General features: G+C 41.3%; 1 protein-coding gene across 11 annotated transcripts in view; it reads left to right on the top strand.

Annotated features, from left to right (window-relative positions):
• PITPNM2 (phosphatidylinositol transfer protein membrane associated 2) overlaps positions 1-15,914 on the top strand; it is a 244,342-nt gene that overhangs the window by 182,748 nt on the left and 45,680 nt on the right. The window lies entirely within an intron of this gene.

The following is a 15,914-nucleotide window of genomic DNA, read 5'->3' as shown; positions in this document are numbered from 1 at the left end:
TCTGCATGTTACTTTTGCTTCCATGTTGTTCATTTTGCATGTCATTTATACACAATGGTGGCAGACCTTTTATGGTACATTGTAAGTGTAAAGAAAATCGTTACATTATTCCTTCAAGGAGCTATGTTTTGTATTCACATATAAATGCTTTGTGATGCTGGAATTCCCCTTTGCTACAGAGAGAAATCACACTGCCCCCTCTGGCCAGAGCAGGAGTTAAGTAACTGCATTGCAAAATGAATCCTAGAGCTCTACTGGCATTATACTCCACTCAGCAGTGCATTATACAGATGGCACAGTCTTGTGGTTTTATCTAGCACTGATTGCTCCTCACATTGGTTTAATGAAGTATGTATCTCATCATCCTACTTCACTAATCTGAATCAATGCGACTGGATTCATCATTCAACTACATGTGACCGAATAGCATTTCCATGTTGCACTTGTAACCCTCTGTTTATACACAATATTCTCTGTCTCACAATTATCTTCTAATGTCAGCTAGAATGGCTTTTTAGGTCATAAATAATATGTTTATTTAACAGACACTTTTTATTTGAAATGTACTGTGTGGACCTATGTGATGATTTCTCTGTGGGCGGCCTTCTAATGAGGCCGCCTGGGAAATATAAAATTAGATGGGAGATGTGATTGCTTTACTGTTGTCATTGGCTGAATTTCTCTGAACATGATAGGATATGAATACAGCTGACATTCTATAATTGTGTGTGTGTGTATATATATATATATATATATATGTATGTATGTATGTACTGTATGTGTGAGGTCTAAATCTGCCTCTGTCCCCCAGGTTTCCACTAGGGGACAGAGGTGGATTTAGACCTCATGGGTCCCTAGGCAAGATACCGGTTTGGGGCTCACCTCAAACAATCCATAGCACTAAAATTTTACAGCTGATTTCAGCCAGCATCGATAGAGTACCTCGGTGCGTACCGATAAATCAGCTGCGTAAATCTGAATCATGCTCTAGATATTTTGGAAGTACTGTAGGTTTAATGTCACGTTTAAAGTAAACTGGCTGCCCACATACAGTTCATCAAACCATTATGTGTGTCCAAATAATTTTTATCCTATCAAAGTACATCAAAGGGACTTTGGGAGCGTGAGAAGGTCCATGTGATGTCATGACGTTACGTGGTAGTCGCGCAGTGCACCTCTGGGAATGGTCTGGATGGCCAGGATATCTTTATGGGGCCCGTTGTACCATAAGTTTGCACTCTCACTCATCAAGGGACACACTTCAAGTAGTGTACTCCATAGATACAGATGGGTCTGGTCCCATCTTGGCAGGGGATGGCGCTGGCGTCGCCAGCCGCCATCCCCCGCCAGCGCCATGGCGATGGTGAGAAGGGGACGCGCGCGCACGAGAGGCGCGCGCGTCCCCTTCCGACGGCGCTTCCATCCGTTCCCCCGGGGTCCCCGTCGCCTGCCCGCACCCCTCCCTAACCCTGTCCGTCTCCCTGAGGCGGAGACGGACAGGGTTAGCGCGACGGAGACTGAGACGCGTGTGAGACGCACGCGCGTCTCAGTGTATTCGCTGGCGTGGCTGCTGGCGGGTCGCCAGCGCGGACGTTCTGGCGACCCGCCAGCAAGGATGGGACCTGACCCATCTGTACTTTGCATATATTCCCAAAAGGTGAAAGAGAGCACTTGCCAAAAAATATAAAATTAATGAATTTGTTGATAAACATACCAAGTGATGCTGTCAATCTAGTGTGTGGACCATTTATCAAGGAGAGATGTTATCATTTCCATCCAGCTTAACCCTTTGAGTGCCAACATTTCTGTGAGAGATGCGCAAAATATCTGCTAGAAATGCCAGAGCATTGCTCACATTTGTTATATAAATTCAAGTAAAAAATGTTGTGTAAAAAAAAGCTGTTATTTCCTATATAAGGTAAACATTATAGGTCATTATGATGAATAGAAATGTTTGCTTGGCAATGTTCACTCCAATTTTAACAAATTGACTTGGCCCTCAAAGGGTTAAGCATCAGACCCATCTGCACCAGGGAACAGGAGCCTGAAACACAGTCCTCGGGCCCCATTACATTTCAAGTCCAATGATGCATTCCACCTGGCCGAACGCATGACGTCACTTTTGGTCCAACCCCAGAAGTGACCATTCAATGAAATGAAATAATTGTATGTTTTATTTATATAGATAGATATAGTATGTGGGTGGGGATCATGGGGTTGACCCCAAAAGGTTGTCACGTTAAAAGGTTGACATGTTTTTTTTTTTGGGTTTTTTTTGGTGTCAGTGTTGACACTTGAGCCGGTGGACCCCCAATTAATGTACCACGTTCCAGTGCTTCAGGCCAGGTGGCTTGCTCCCTCCACTACTGCTGCACTCGGCACACTTTACTGTTCCCAATCGTAGCTCAGGTGTAGGGTAAAATCTGAAAAATGATGTGCATGTCGACCATATGGTGTCAACCTAGACACTGTTCACCTTTCATTTGGATCTCACACACACACACACACACACACACACACACACACACACACACACACACACACACACACACACACTGAAATCACACAGCCACTAATTCATACATTCATTTTTTGGTGTCAGTGTTGACACTTGAGCCGGTGGACCCCCAATTAATGTACCACGTTCCAGTGCTTCAGGCCAGGTGGCTTGCTCCCTCCACTACTGCTGCACTCGGCACACTTTACTGTTCCCAATCGTAGCTCAGGTGTAGGGTAAAATCTGAAAAATTATGTGCATGTCGACCATATGGTGTCAACCTAGACACTGTTCACCTTTCATTTGGATCTCACATACACACACACACACACACACACACACACACTGAAATCACACAGCCACTAATTCATACATACATTTTTTGGTGTCAGTGTTGACACTTGAGCCGGTGGACCCCCAATTAATGTACCACGTTCCAGTGCTTCAGGCCAGGTGGCTTGCTCCCTCCACTACTGCTGCACTCGGCACACTTTACTGTTCCCAATCGTAGCTCAGGTGTAGGGTAAAATCTGAAAAATTATGTGCATGTCGACCATATGGTGTCAACCTAGACACTGTTCACCTTTCATTTGGATCTCACATATATACACACACACACACACACACACACACACACTGAAATCACACAGCCACTAATTCATACATTCATTTTTTGGTGTCAGTGTTGACACTTGAGCCGGTGGACCCCCAATTAATGTACCACGTTCCAGTGCTTCAGGCCAGGTGGCTTGCTCCCTCCACTACTGCTGCACTCGGCACACTTTACTGTTCCCAATCGTAGCTCAGGTGTAGGGTAAAATCTGAAAAATTATGTGCATGTCGACCATATGGTGTCAACCTAGACACTGTTCACCTTTCATTTGGATCTCACATATATACACACACACACACACACACACACACACACACACACACACACACACACACACACACACACACACACACACACACACACACACACACACACTGAAATCACACAGCCACTAATTCATACCGGTAGCCTTCAGATGAATGACTATTCCAGCACAGCAAGTTAATAGTGTAAATGCAGTAAAATAAATCTAACATGTAGCAGCCGGGCTTAATCCCTTAAACCAGAATATTCCTTTTATGGACTGTCATCACTTATGTGCTTATCCATCTTGTGTGCCTGGTGAGTTATGCTAATCTGTAAGTGGAATATTCCATTGTATTGGTCTACTTCCAAGCACTTTGTCAGAGTCATTTGTTCAGCTGAGATGTATATGTATTTCTGCTAGCAATTTGCACTGCTCTATTCTTGTTTCAGGCATTGCAAGACCAGTCCCCTCTCTAGCAGTCATTGGTGTTTATCACTGGCACTGTGCTAGTACAGCCTCGTCTGTATCTGTCTCCTCTTCTCTCTATTCTCCTAATGCTTTCTGCATATTGTTGCGTATAGATTACACAGTGGCTCACTTTAATATGGGTTATTTGTAATGTTATATTGATAAAGCCAGATGGACATTTATCATAAACGCTTGGACTTTATAGAGGAGTAGTTGGATATCGTATTTTGCATGCATCTTGTGTCTGAGTCCTCTTTCCTATTAACACTTCAGTTGCTGGAGGAAAGTAAACAATGTGCATTTTCAGAATCCTGCCTAGGATGTAGGCTTTGCAGGATGCAGTCAGGATCTGAGATATTCTTCATAACGGGAACGATTACATTTGTTAAGTGATGGTCACACACACATACATATGTAACTCACTGCGAAGATGAACACCATTTACCTTATTGTATAGGGTAGTTGTTTTACTTTTTCACTCTTTTGCTTGTATCTGCAGTTTCTTGTTTCCAAACCAATATGGAGACTGAGTTGTGTTTATGCTTTTCTGTGCAGAGGCACACAGCTCTTCTCTATGCACAAGTCATTCCCAGCATTCCAGCTGTCACTGTCACAAATGTCATTACAAGTTGCACAGCGCTGACGGCAGTAAGTACAGTAAGATGTTGTGACTGTAGGTCTAACCTGGTGTGTGTTCCGTTTGCAAACACCGAGCAGGTACTAAGCTGAGCCGAAGCAATAACACAGCTGCATGCCTATTAATGCAAGGGAAATCACAAAAACATAGGTTCTTTTAACTGGCATCATGCTTGTGTGCTGCATGTTTTTGTGTACATTTAATAGGGTGAATTTAGCAGGCTTTCACGATAAAATGGGGCACATTTTTCTATGATCACGTTGCTTATGGTCACATACAAGATGTCTGGATGGCCAGGATATCTTTATGGGGCCCGTTGTACCATAAGTTTGCACTCTCACTCATCAAGGGACACACTTCAAGTAGTGTACTCCATAGATACAGATGGGTCTGGTCCCATCTTGGCAGGGGATGGCGCTGGCGTCGCCAGCCGCCATCCCCCGCCAGCGCCATGGCGATGGTGAGAAGGGGACGCGCGCGCACGAGAGGCGCGCGCGTCCCCTTCCGACGGCGCTTCCATCCGTTCCCCCGGGGTCCCCGTCGCCTGCCCGCACCCCTCCCTAACCCTGTCCGTCTCCCTGAGGCGGAGACGGACAGGGTTAGCGCGACGGAGACTGAGACGCGTGTGAGACGCACGCGCGTCTCAGTGTATTCGCTGGCGTGGCTGCTGGCGGGTCGCCAGCGCGGACGTTCTGGCGACCCGCCAGCAAGGATGGGACCTGACCCATCTGTACTTTGCATATATTCCCAAAAGGTGAAAGAGAGCACTTGCCAAAAAATATAAAATTAATGAATTTGTTGATAAACATACCAAGTGATGCTGTCAATCTAGTGTGTGGACCATTTATCAAGGAGAGATGTTATCATTTCCATCCAGCTTAACCCTTTGAGTGCCAACATTTCTGTGAGAGATGCGCAAAATATCTGCTAGAAATGCCAGAGCATTGCTCACATTTGTTATATAAATTCAAGTAAAAAATGTTGTGTAAAAAAAAGCTGTTATTTCCTATATAAGGTAAACATTATAGGTCATTATGATGAATAGAAATGTTTGCTTGGCAATGTTCACTCCAATTTTAACAAATTGACTTGGCCCTCAAAGGGTTAAGCATCAGACCCATCTGCACCAGGGAACAGGAGCCTGAAACACAGTCCTCGGGCCCCATTACATTTCAAGTCCAATGATGCATTCCACCTGGCCGAACGCATGACGTCACTTTTGGTCCAACCCCAGAAGTGACCATTCAATGAAATGAAATAATTGTATGTTTTATTTATATAGATAGATATAGTATGTGGGTGGGGATCATGGGGTTGACCCCAAAAGGTTGTCACGTTAAAAGGTTGACATGTTTTTTTTTTTGGGTTTTTTTTGGTGTCAGTGTTGACACTTGAGCCGGTGGACCCCCAATTAATGTACCACGTTCCAGTGCTTCAGGCCAGGTGGCTTGCTCCCTCCACTACTGCTGCACTCGGCACACTTTACTGTTCCCAATCGTAGCTCAGGTGTAGGGTAAAATCTGAAAAATGATGTGCATGTCGACCATATGGTGTCAACCTAGACACTGTTCACCTTTCATTTGGATCTCACACACACACACACACACACACACACACACACACACACACACACACACACACACACACACACACACACACACACACACACACACACACACACTGAAATCACACAGCCACTAATTCATACATTCATTTTTTGGTGTCAGTGTTGACACTTGAGCCGGTGGACCCCCAATTAATGTACCACGTTCCAGTGCTTCAGGCCAGGTGGCTTGCTCCCTCCACTACTGCTGCACTCGGCACACTTTACTGTTCCCAATCGTAGCTCAGGTGTAGGGTAAAATCTGAAAAATTATGTGCATGTCGACCATATGGTGTCAACCTAGACACTGTTCACCTTTCATTTGGATCTCACATACACACACACACACACACACACACTGAAATCACACAGCCACTAATTCATACATACATTTTTTGGTGTCAGTGTTGACACTTGAGCCGGTGGACCCCCAATTAATGTACCACGTTCCAGTGCTTCAGGCCAGGTGGCTTGCTCCCTCCACTACTGCTGCACTCGGCACACTTTACTGTTCCCAATCGTAGCTCAGGTGTAGGGTAAAATCTGAAAAATTATGTGCATGTCGACCATATGGTGTCAACCTAGACACTGTTCACCTTTCATTTGGATCTCACATATATACACACACACACACACACACACACACACACACTGAAATCACACAGCCACTAATTCATACATTCATTTTTTGGTGTCAGTGTTGACACTTGAGCCGGTGGACCCCCAATTAATGTACCACGTTCCAGTGCTTCAGGCCAGGTGGCTTGCTCCCTCCACTACTGCTGCACTCGGCACACTTTACTGTTCCCAATCGTAGCTCAGGTGTAGGGTAAAATCTGAAAAATTATGTGCATGTCGACCATATGGTGTCAACCTAGACACTGTTCACCTTTCATTTGGATCTCACATATATACACACACACACACACACACACACACACACACACACACACACACACACACACACACACACACACACACACACACACACACACACACACACACTGAAATCACACAGCCACTAATTCATACCGGTAGCCTTCAGATGAATGACTATTCCAGCACAGCAAGTTAATAGTGTAAATGCAGTAAAATAAATCTAACATGTAGCAGCCGGGCTTAATCCCTTAAACCAGAATATTCCTTTTATGGACTGTCATCACTTATGTGCTTATCCATCTTGTGTGCCTGGTGAGTTATGCTAATCTGTAAGTGGAATATTCCATTGTATTGGTCTACTTCCAAGCACTTTGTCAGAGTCATTTGTTCAGCTGAGATGTATATGTATTTCTGCTAGCAATTTGCACTGCTCTATTCTTGTTTCAGGCATTGCAAGACCAGTCCCCTCTCTAGCAGTCATTGGTGTTTATCACTGGCACTGTGCTAGTACAGCCTCGTCTGTATCTGTCTCCTCTTCTCTCTATTCTCCTAATGCTTTCTGCATATTGTTGCGTATAGATTACACAGTGGCTCACTTTAATATGGGTTATTTGTAATGTTATATTGATAAAGCCAGATGGACATTTATCATAAACGCTTGGACTTTATAGAGGAGTAGTTGGATATCGTATTTTGCATGCATCTTGTGTCTGAGTCCTCTTTCCTATTAACACTTCAGTTGCTGGAGGAAAGTAAACAATGTGCATTTTCAGAATCCTGCCTAGGATGTAGGCTTTGCAGGATGCAGTCAGGATCTGAGATATTCTTCATAACGGGAACGATTACATTTGTTAAGTGATGGTCACACACACATACATATGTAACTCACTGCGAAGATGAACACCATTTACCTTATTGTATAGGGTAGTTGTTTTACTTTTTCACTCTTTTGCTTGTATCTGCAGTTTCTTGTTTCCAAACCAATATGGAGACTGAGTTGTGTTTATGCTTTTCTGTGCAGAGGCACACAGCTCTTCTCTATGCACAAGTCATTCCCAGCATTCCAGCTGTCACTGTCACAAATGTCATTACAAGTTGCACAGCGCTGACGGCAGTAAGTACAGTAAGATGTTGTGACTGTAGGTCTAACCTGGTGTGTGTTCCGTTTGCAAACACCGAGCAGGTACTAAGCTGAGCCGAAGCAATAACACAGCTGCATGCCTATTAATGCAAGGGAAATCACAAAAACATAGGTTCTTTTAACTGGCATCATGCTTGTGTGCTGCATGTTTTTGTGTACATTTAATAGGGTGAATTTAGCAGGCTTTCACGATAAAATGGGGCACATTTTTCTATGATCACGTTGCTTATGGTCACATACAAGATGTGTTCTTGCATTATTAATAATCCTAATATGGCTGTATTTTACTGACCTTTGCAACCTGGGTGAGTTGATGAAGATGTCTTGCAAACACTGGTACTGGTACTTACGGACTGCTAAAGTCTGGCAGGAGTGAACGAGCACTGGCTTTATATACGTATTTGCATGTGTTACCAGTTGCAAAGTGGTTTCACCCTGATTGATGGAGTGAGGCTCCGTGTGCTGTTGTTTATCTCAAGAGATAGAGGTCCTGCTGAGATACTGTCACAATATACAATAATTACCTTAAAAAGGATTACTAAACATCTAAAAGTGAAGATTGAACATTGAAGGTAAAGTTCCCTGTTCAGTGTTACCCTGAAATTCCACTGCAGCTCTTTTAAAAAGAAAGCTATGTTGTATTCGCTTCCCATAGTGCTCTAATGAGATCTGATGCCGGTCACAGTGATTTGTGCTGCTGACATCACTGGCCTTGCCTCTGCGTGTGACTACCAATCCACACAGTGCTTTTGTGCAAAGCAAGCCTGTGAGTCACTGTCTGCCTTCTCTAACATGGTAACCTGCTGCATGATGGACATATGTAAATAAGAATACACCCTTCTGTTATTTCAGGTAGATTTTTTTTATATCTGTAATACATTCTCTCTGTCCTCACATTGAGGGGCAGATTTATTAAGCTTGGAGAAGAGATAAACTGGAGATAAAGCGGAGAAAAGGTAAAAGGAGATAATGCACCAGCCAATCAACTCCCAACTGTCTTTTTCAAACACAGCTGATTGGCTGGTGCTTTATCTCCTTTTACCTTTTCTCAGCTTTATCTCCAGTTTATCTCTTCTCCAAGCTTAATAAATCTGCCCCTGAGAGACCTAGCTTATCTCTAATCAATACAAAATGAGGCTGCCACTCCTGTGTACATCACCCATCAGTATTACACGGATTCTCCTTCCTAACTGCCTAAATTATCTGTACTTCTCATTCCATGGCCCGTATTCAATGTGGCCGGTGAGGGGGTTAAACGGCGGGGATCGCTGCATTTAGCCGCGAGTCTTGCTGCTTCTGCGGCCGCATACGCCGATTCCCCCTCGCTCCAAAAATGGAGCGAGGGGGAATCGGCGTATGCTGGGGGTCAGTTGAATACTGATTGGACGAGCGGTGACAGCGAGCAGACCGCACTGCCTCTGGCATTGAATACACCCCTATGTCTCTAAACATGCTATTTTAGCAATGAAGTTAGGAAAGCTTATTACACTGATGCATACAATAGTCTTCCAGTAAATCCAGTTAAAACTGCACAGGGTCAGAAATTATATTTTTTGTAACATACCTATTTTATGTAATATACTTATTTGATAATATTTAAGACACAACATTGACCCCTCCCTTCAGTGGTGGAACATGTGTGTGGTGATTCCAGGTGAAAAAATATAATGTGGGCCCCCCTCCTCCACCTCAACCCAAGTTTACAATATGCAACATGGCAATGAGGTGTCAGGGGGAAGCAGTGCGTGACAGAGGCAGCTGCTTCCTCCCTACAATGTGAACAGGACCGGGGGTTAACCGTTCACACTGCACAGCAATCCGAGTCTGACCTGGGATTAACCCTTCTTTTAACACAGGTCGGAATGCCGGGTTGCTGGACCTGGCTAATTTTAAAAGGCCCTTTCACACTGCATGTCGACCCAGGTTATTTGTGCAATGTGAAAGGGGTATGAACCTGATTACTTCTCCCGTGCCTCGCAGATGCATTTTATTCTTTATGTACAGTACTCTGCTGTCACATACCATTTGTGTGTATAATATGCTTGGTCATGAGCTGACTGCACCCTGAAAGATTGTTTTTCTGTTGTTAATTTTTTTCCACAACTTCCTTGTCCTCCGCAAACCCAACTTTGAGCATTAAAATCTGCTATCTTTGTAATATACACTCTATCATAAAACAGCATCAGAGCACACAATAGTTATTTTTTTTATATTGTATGCTTATATTTTATGCTATCAATAGAAAGATATTAAACAGAAGCATGACTATATTACAGTCACTGACGGTCATTAGCAGAGAAAAGTGGCCAAGAAAACTCTTTGTGCTGTCAGTTTCTCTATTTCTACAGAACAGATGTATTTCTTCATGGCAGCAAATTTCTTATCTGTTGCTATCCATGTTCTTGTAAATTACAGATTGTAGCCCGTATAAACACATCATCCTTTTTGTGCACAGGAAACTTTAACTGTTTGGACTTTGATTTATCATTTAGCTGCAGGAAAAAAAAAAACCCAGAAGATCTGCCTTTTTGCAGAACTGCTCCTGTCTAGTTTCTCAACCTGTTAATATAAAGTGATGTATGTTATTCTGTGTGAGGGCGACTGTCTCATAACGGAGATTAGACATGTAGGATATTGTGATTTTAGTTATTTAGTTCCTTCTTATTAGGGAACAGTCTATCTTGTATCTTCGGGTTATTCCATACCAGATCAACACAGGGTTTCGAACTGACCATTTCATATTATAAAGACGTTCGGTATATTAATTGATGCCGTGGGTGATCTGTGCACTGGTTTTGAAGTTAGATGCTTTTAAAGTTGATATTTTTTTTTAGGAAAAATATTCTATTTTTCATTTGCAGCTCACATTATTGAGCTGGCTCATTTTAAACTTCCTTTGACGGGCTTTTATTTGACATGTAATACAGCATTATGTTTCAATTACAATTAAAAATGTAATTTTTTTAAAAAAACATTTTGATTTAGTCAAAAAGCTAGATTTTAAAAATGCTAAAAGAAATATCTCTACTGTTGGGAATAAATTCTCAGGTTTTTTTTTTTTTTTTTGGAGAACATGATGGAATTATCTGCTACAAGAGGTTATACTGGATGTATTGCTAAAATAATGAAAATTAGTTCCATCTAGGCCTGTTTATTAAGTTATCTCCTTGAACCCTTTGATTGACAAATTGTCAGTCATATGCATGAAGTGCATGAAAAAAATGAGGTGACCTTCCTGGACCTTTTTTTAGCAGATTCATATAGAAGGCTGGTAGCAGCCATAAGAAAAGTATTTGAGATTTTCAAATGGCTAGTTTAGGCATTTATTTAGAAAAAAATGAAAAATAATTGTAAAAAGCTATTATTTTATTTACTTTTCTATGAATAAACAAATATGCCCCACCCCCACAAAAAAAATGACAAAAGATGCCTTAGCGATATTTTGAGGTGGCTTTAAAATAAAAAATGTCAAAGTTAAATGATTTATAAAATGACATGCAACTTTTTGACTAATCTAGCCAGTATAAAACTTCCAAGTGCCTAGTTAGTCATTGAAGTTTCCAAGGGGTTCTGCACAGTCCCAACATTCTGACCTTAAAAAAAGGGGATAAGGTCTATCTGGTTATAGTTTTAGATTGGACTGCAAAATGCAAATTTACAGAGCAAATGGCACTTCGCAACCGATCTATCTATCAAAACATATCAGGGCAAAATTTACAATCCCCTAGGGCAGAGGTTCCAAAACTGTGTGCCTAGACACCCTGGGGTGCCACGAGGCCTTTGCAGGGGTGCCTTGAGTTGGTGGTCCAGGATTGAATCAAATTGTTTGTGGCCAAATAAATAGGTGAAATCAGTGCTAGTGACTATCAGAAGCACAGCACCACCACATAACTGAACCTAAGAATGACAGGTAGACACAATTTACTTGTAATATTTTGTGTGACCCCCCAAAAAACTTTCATCCTAGGGGGCCATGGATTTTTTTTATGATCTAGGGTACTATGAGTCAAGAAAGTTTGGGAACCACAGCATTAGGCTAATGCTTGATAAATCTTATTTAAATCTAAATCAAATAACACATGATATATTTACAGTGTACTTATTTAATTAAGAAAACAATAAGTCTGTGGGAAACACAAGTACGTAGACCACATAAGTCATTAGCCTTTAGAACTACAAGTAGCAGTAGTAATAGTAATCTCTTTCTCTAGTTTTGCATAGTATTTAAGGCTTTTAGACCTCCTGGAAATGTCTGTTCAGTGGATTTTGTGCCAGGATAATATCATATGTTTCATTTAAATTTAATTTGGCAAAGTGAAACTATATTGCAGTGTGGTTTCTTTGTTTGGAGAGATGGATCTTTCCTTTAATAAAATCCATTTCTTTTTTGTCCTTTTTCTGACGTAGTTATAAGATGTCATAGTTACCAAAGCAGGTAAATCACTGTTGTAGAACTATGTAAACATTGGGGGTTATTCTAGTTCACTCTTTCTGGCAATTTCCTTCTTAGATAGACAAAACCATGTGCACTGCAGGTGGGGCAGATGTAAAATGCGCAGAAAATTCGATTTGGGTGAGTTATTTTGTTTCTGTGCAGGGTAAATACTGGCTGCTTTATTTTTACACTGCAAAATAGATCTCACTTTGAAGTAAAACCCCAACCAAATCTAATTCTCTCTGCACATTTTACAGCTGCCCCACCTGCAGTGCACTTGGTTTTGTCCATCTAAGAAGGCATTTGTCAGAAAGAGTGAACTAGAATAACCCCCATTGTTTGGAAATAGTCTTGTTACTTTTTCCAGACTGATGAGCAGCAACAATAGCTTCTCTGATACATTCACAGGTGCCTCTCCTCCTTGGAATGCTAAATGGTGCAGGAGACAGACACACACTCACTCTCTCTCTCTCTTTTTCTCTCTCTCTCTCTCTATTTATCCATTAATCCGTCAATCATGGTGAATGTGATTACCAGCACATGGCTGAAATGTACTTATTTATTGATATGAATGCAATAGCTTCTTCATATTTTCCTACTATTTTGTTAAATAATGACTTTACCATCTGGAATGGGTGTTATTTGTTACTTTTGACTCAGTTTATCAAGCTAGGTAATGTTAAAGATGATCATTTTAGACTTTGTATATATAATCTAGGCAGGGTAAATACTTTTGTCATATTAAGCCACTTTAAAAACATTATTACTCACACCTGCAAGCCTAAAAACACTTGTCCCACTCATAGGGTGGTATTCAATGCTCTTTGGCGAGCTGTGACAGCGAGCAGTGCTGATAGCTTGCTGTCAATGGTCACTGGTCAGTCTTCAACTGACCCCTTGAAACCCCAGTGGGCTCGGTGCGTTAGCGGCAAACCTAGAGTCCCCTGGAACGTCAAATAGGGCGAGCGGCCGGCGCAGGTGTTAAACGGTGAGGATCCTCACCAAAAACAAGCCGTCTTCGCCGCAGACACCCCCTCGCCAGCGGCATTGAATACCGACCATAGAGCACTCCAATATATTTGTCCCATATCTTGTGCCACAGTTTTCATCACTTTGCAGTTTTTTACTCCAAAAATAACGTGTTATTAGCCAATGAAAAGTGCCTAATTAGTGATTTGGGGAGGTATTCCAGTGATTTTGAAGCAGATCCTGACATTTTTACTTTAAAAGTTTCACCAAATGTATCACCTGCTCAGAGGTGGTGGAGTGTACTATGTGCTAATCATACTGAGAATTATTGCCAGTAAATTATTGCGCGCTTATAAAGGTTCACGATAAAAACAAAATTTTTATTGCGAAAGGGGTTCTTGTGGCTAATTGTATTTTCACCTTAATATGTTTGTATTTATTTACATTTCTTCTTAAAATAATGTGATTTAAACATTGATACCACGTTATTTTACTCAGTTCGTTTGGGGGGTGGTATCTAATTTAGTTAACATCTGTAGGAACCTTTAATTCACAATTGGTAATGATTATCCGGTTTCCCCTAGACCAGTTAAACTTAAGTAAAGTAATCACGGTGACGGTTTCTATACTCCTTATACAAATGCAGAAATAGGAGAGTACCAACAGTGGTGCGCAATTAAAACAATGTTCAGCTAGTGTGATTACACCAAGAGGTATAACAACCAGAATATACCCACAACAAGGATACAATAGATACAAAAGGAGGTGTTTCACACACAGCTCTCAATGTATAACCTCAAAGATAAAGATAAATATCACCATTTGTTTCCAACTGATTTCTTAGATGGGGACTCAATCAGGGTGACTTGGTGACCTAAAATGATGTCCACCAAACCTCACAATTTATGTGGGTAGGTGGAAATAAACAAACAGAATATAGTGCAAATTATCCTTTGGTATACAAAATATTTTAATATCAGTCCGCACTTACACAGCAAAGACTTAAACAGCATAAGGTATCAATCCCAAGCAGTTTTGCCTTGGGATTGATACCTTATGCTGTTTAAGTCTTTGCTGTGTAAGTGCGGACTGATATTAAACATTTTGTCTACCAAAGGATAATTTGCACTATATTCTGTTTTTTTATTTCCACCTACCCACATAAATTGTGAGGTTTGGTGGACATCATTTTAGGTCACCAAGTCACCCTGATTGAGTCCCCCATCTAAGAAATCAGTTGGAAACAAATGGTGATATTTATCTTTATTTTTGAGGTTATACATTTAGCGCTGTGTGTAAAACACCTCCTTTTGTATCTATTATACTCCTTATACAGCAGGTTGAATCAGTAATGCAGCATATGCTCCAAAAGGAGAAACACAATTGTTTAATTATCATTTAATTTTATGTTTAACATTTCTATGAACCCTTAGAGCAGAACTTTTTTTGTGTATACACAACAGTCTCTTAAATTACTGTTTAGGTTGTTGGAATTTATAAAGCATTTAATAGTGTGGAGAGCATTTTTCTACAAGCTAAAACAAGCTTTGAAATCTCAAGGCCTTCAGGCTGGATGGCAACATTACAGTAGTAGAGTGGGAAGTAGATATTTGGCTTTACAAAATAAATACATTTTTACTTTTTTTCTCCTTATAATCTTTGAAGTCAAAAATAAAATAAAAAAAAGACAAACTATTTATAAAATGAATGCACAGGGTCCAGAATACTGTAGTTCGTAGCATTAACAGATCCTACCTTTATTCCCCAGGAGCTCAGCCTAATGTTTGGTATACACTATATGATGTGTACACAGCACAACATTGTGTCAGGGGAGCCGGCATTGGCAAGTGCATACCACACTTGCTGATGCCAACATATAATTATATATATATATATTTTTTTTATCTAGTTTGCCTTGTCTTTAGAACCATAAAAATTCAGCTTAAGCAAGCACTCTCATTCAGTCATGTTGGCCTTCATAATGAATATTTAAATATTTGTCTGTGCAGCCCCTTTTTCCGTTTCTTTGTACGTGACCTAATATGGTGCATGGGGCATAATATGATGCAATGGGCATTATGTTGTGGGGCATAATATGGTGCAATGGGCATTATGTTGTGGGGCATACTATGGTGCAAGTGGCATTACTATGGGCGCATAATATGGTGCAATGGGAATTACTGTGTGGAGGATAAAATGGTGCAAGTTGCATTACTGTGTGGTGTATAATATGGTGCAAGAGGTCATTACTGTGTGGGGAATAATTTGGTCAAGTTGTATTTCTGTGTGAGGTATAATATAGTGCAAGGGGCATAACTGTTTATGGAATAATATGGTGCAAGTTGCATTACTGTGGGGCATAATATGGTGCAGTGGGCATTACAGTGTGGAGCATAAAATGGTGCAAGTTGCATTACTGTTTGGG

This window comes from Crinia signifera, chromosome 1, assembly GCF_055691185.1.
Source record: "Crinia signifera chromosome 1, ASM5569118v1, whole genome shotgun sequence".
Taxonomy (NCBI): Eukaryota; Metazoa; Chordata; class Amphibia; order Anura; family Myobatrachidae; genus Crinia; species Crinia signifera.
The sequence above is the reverse complement of the archived record's forward strand: the minus strand, read 5'-3'. Positions and strand labels throughout refer to the sequence as shown.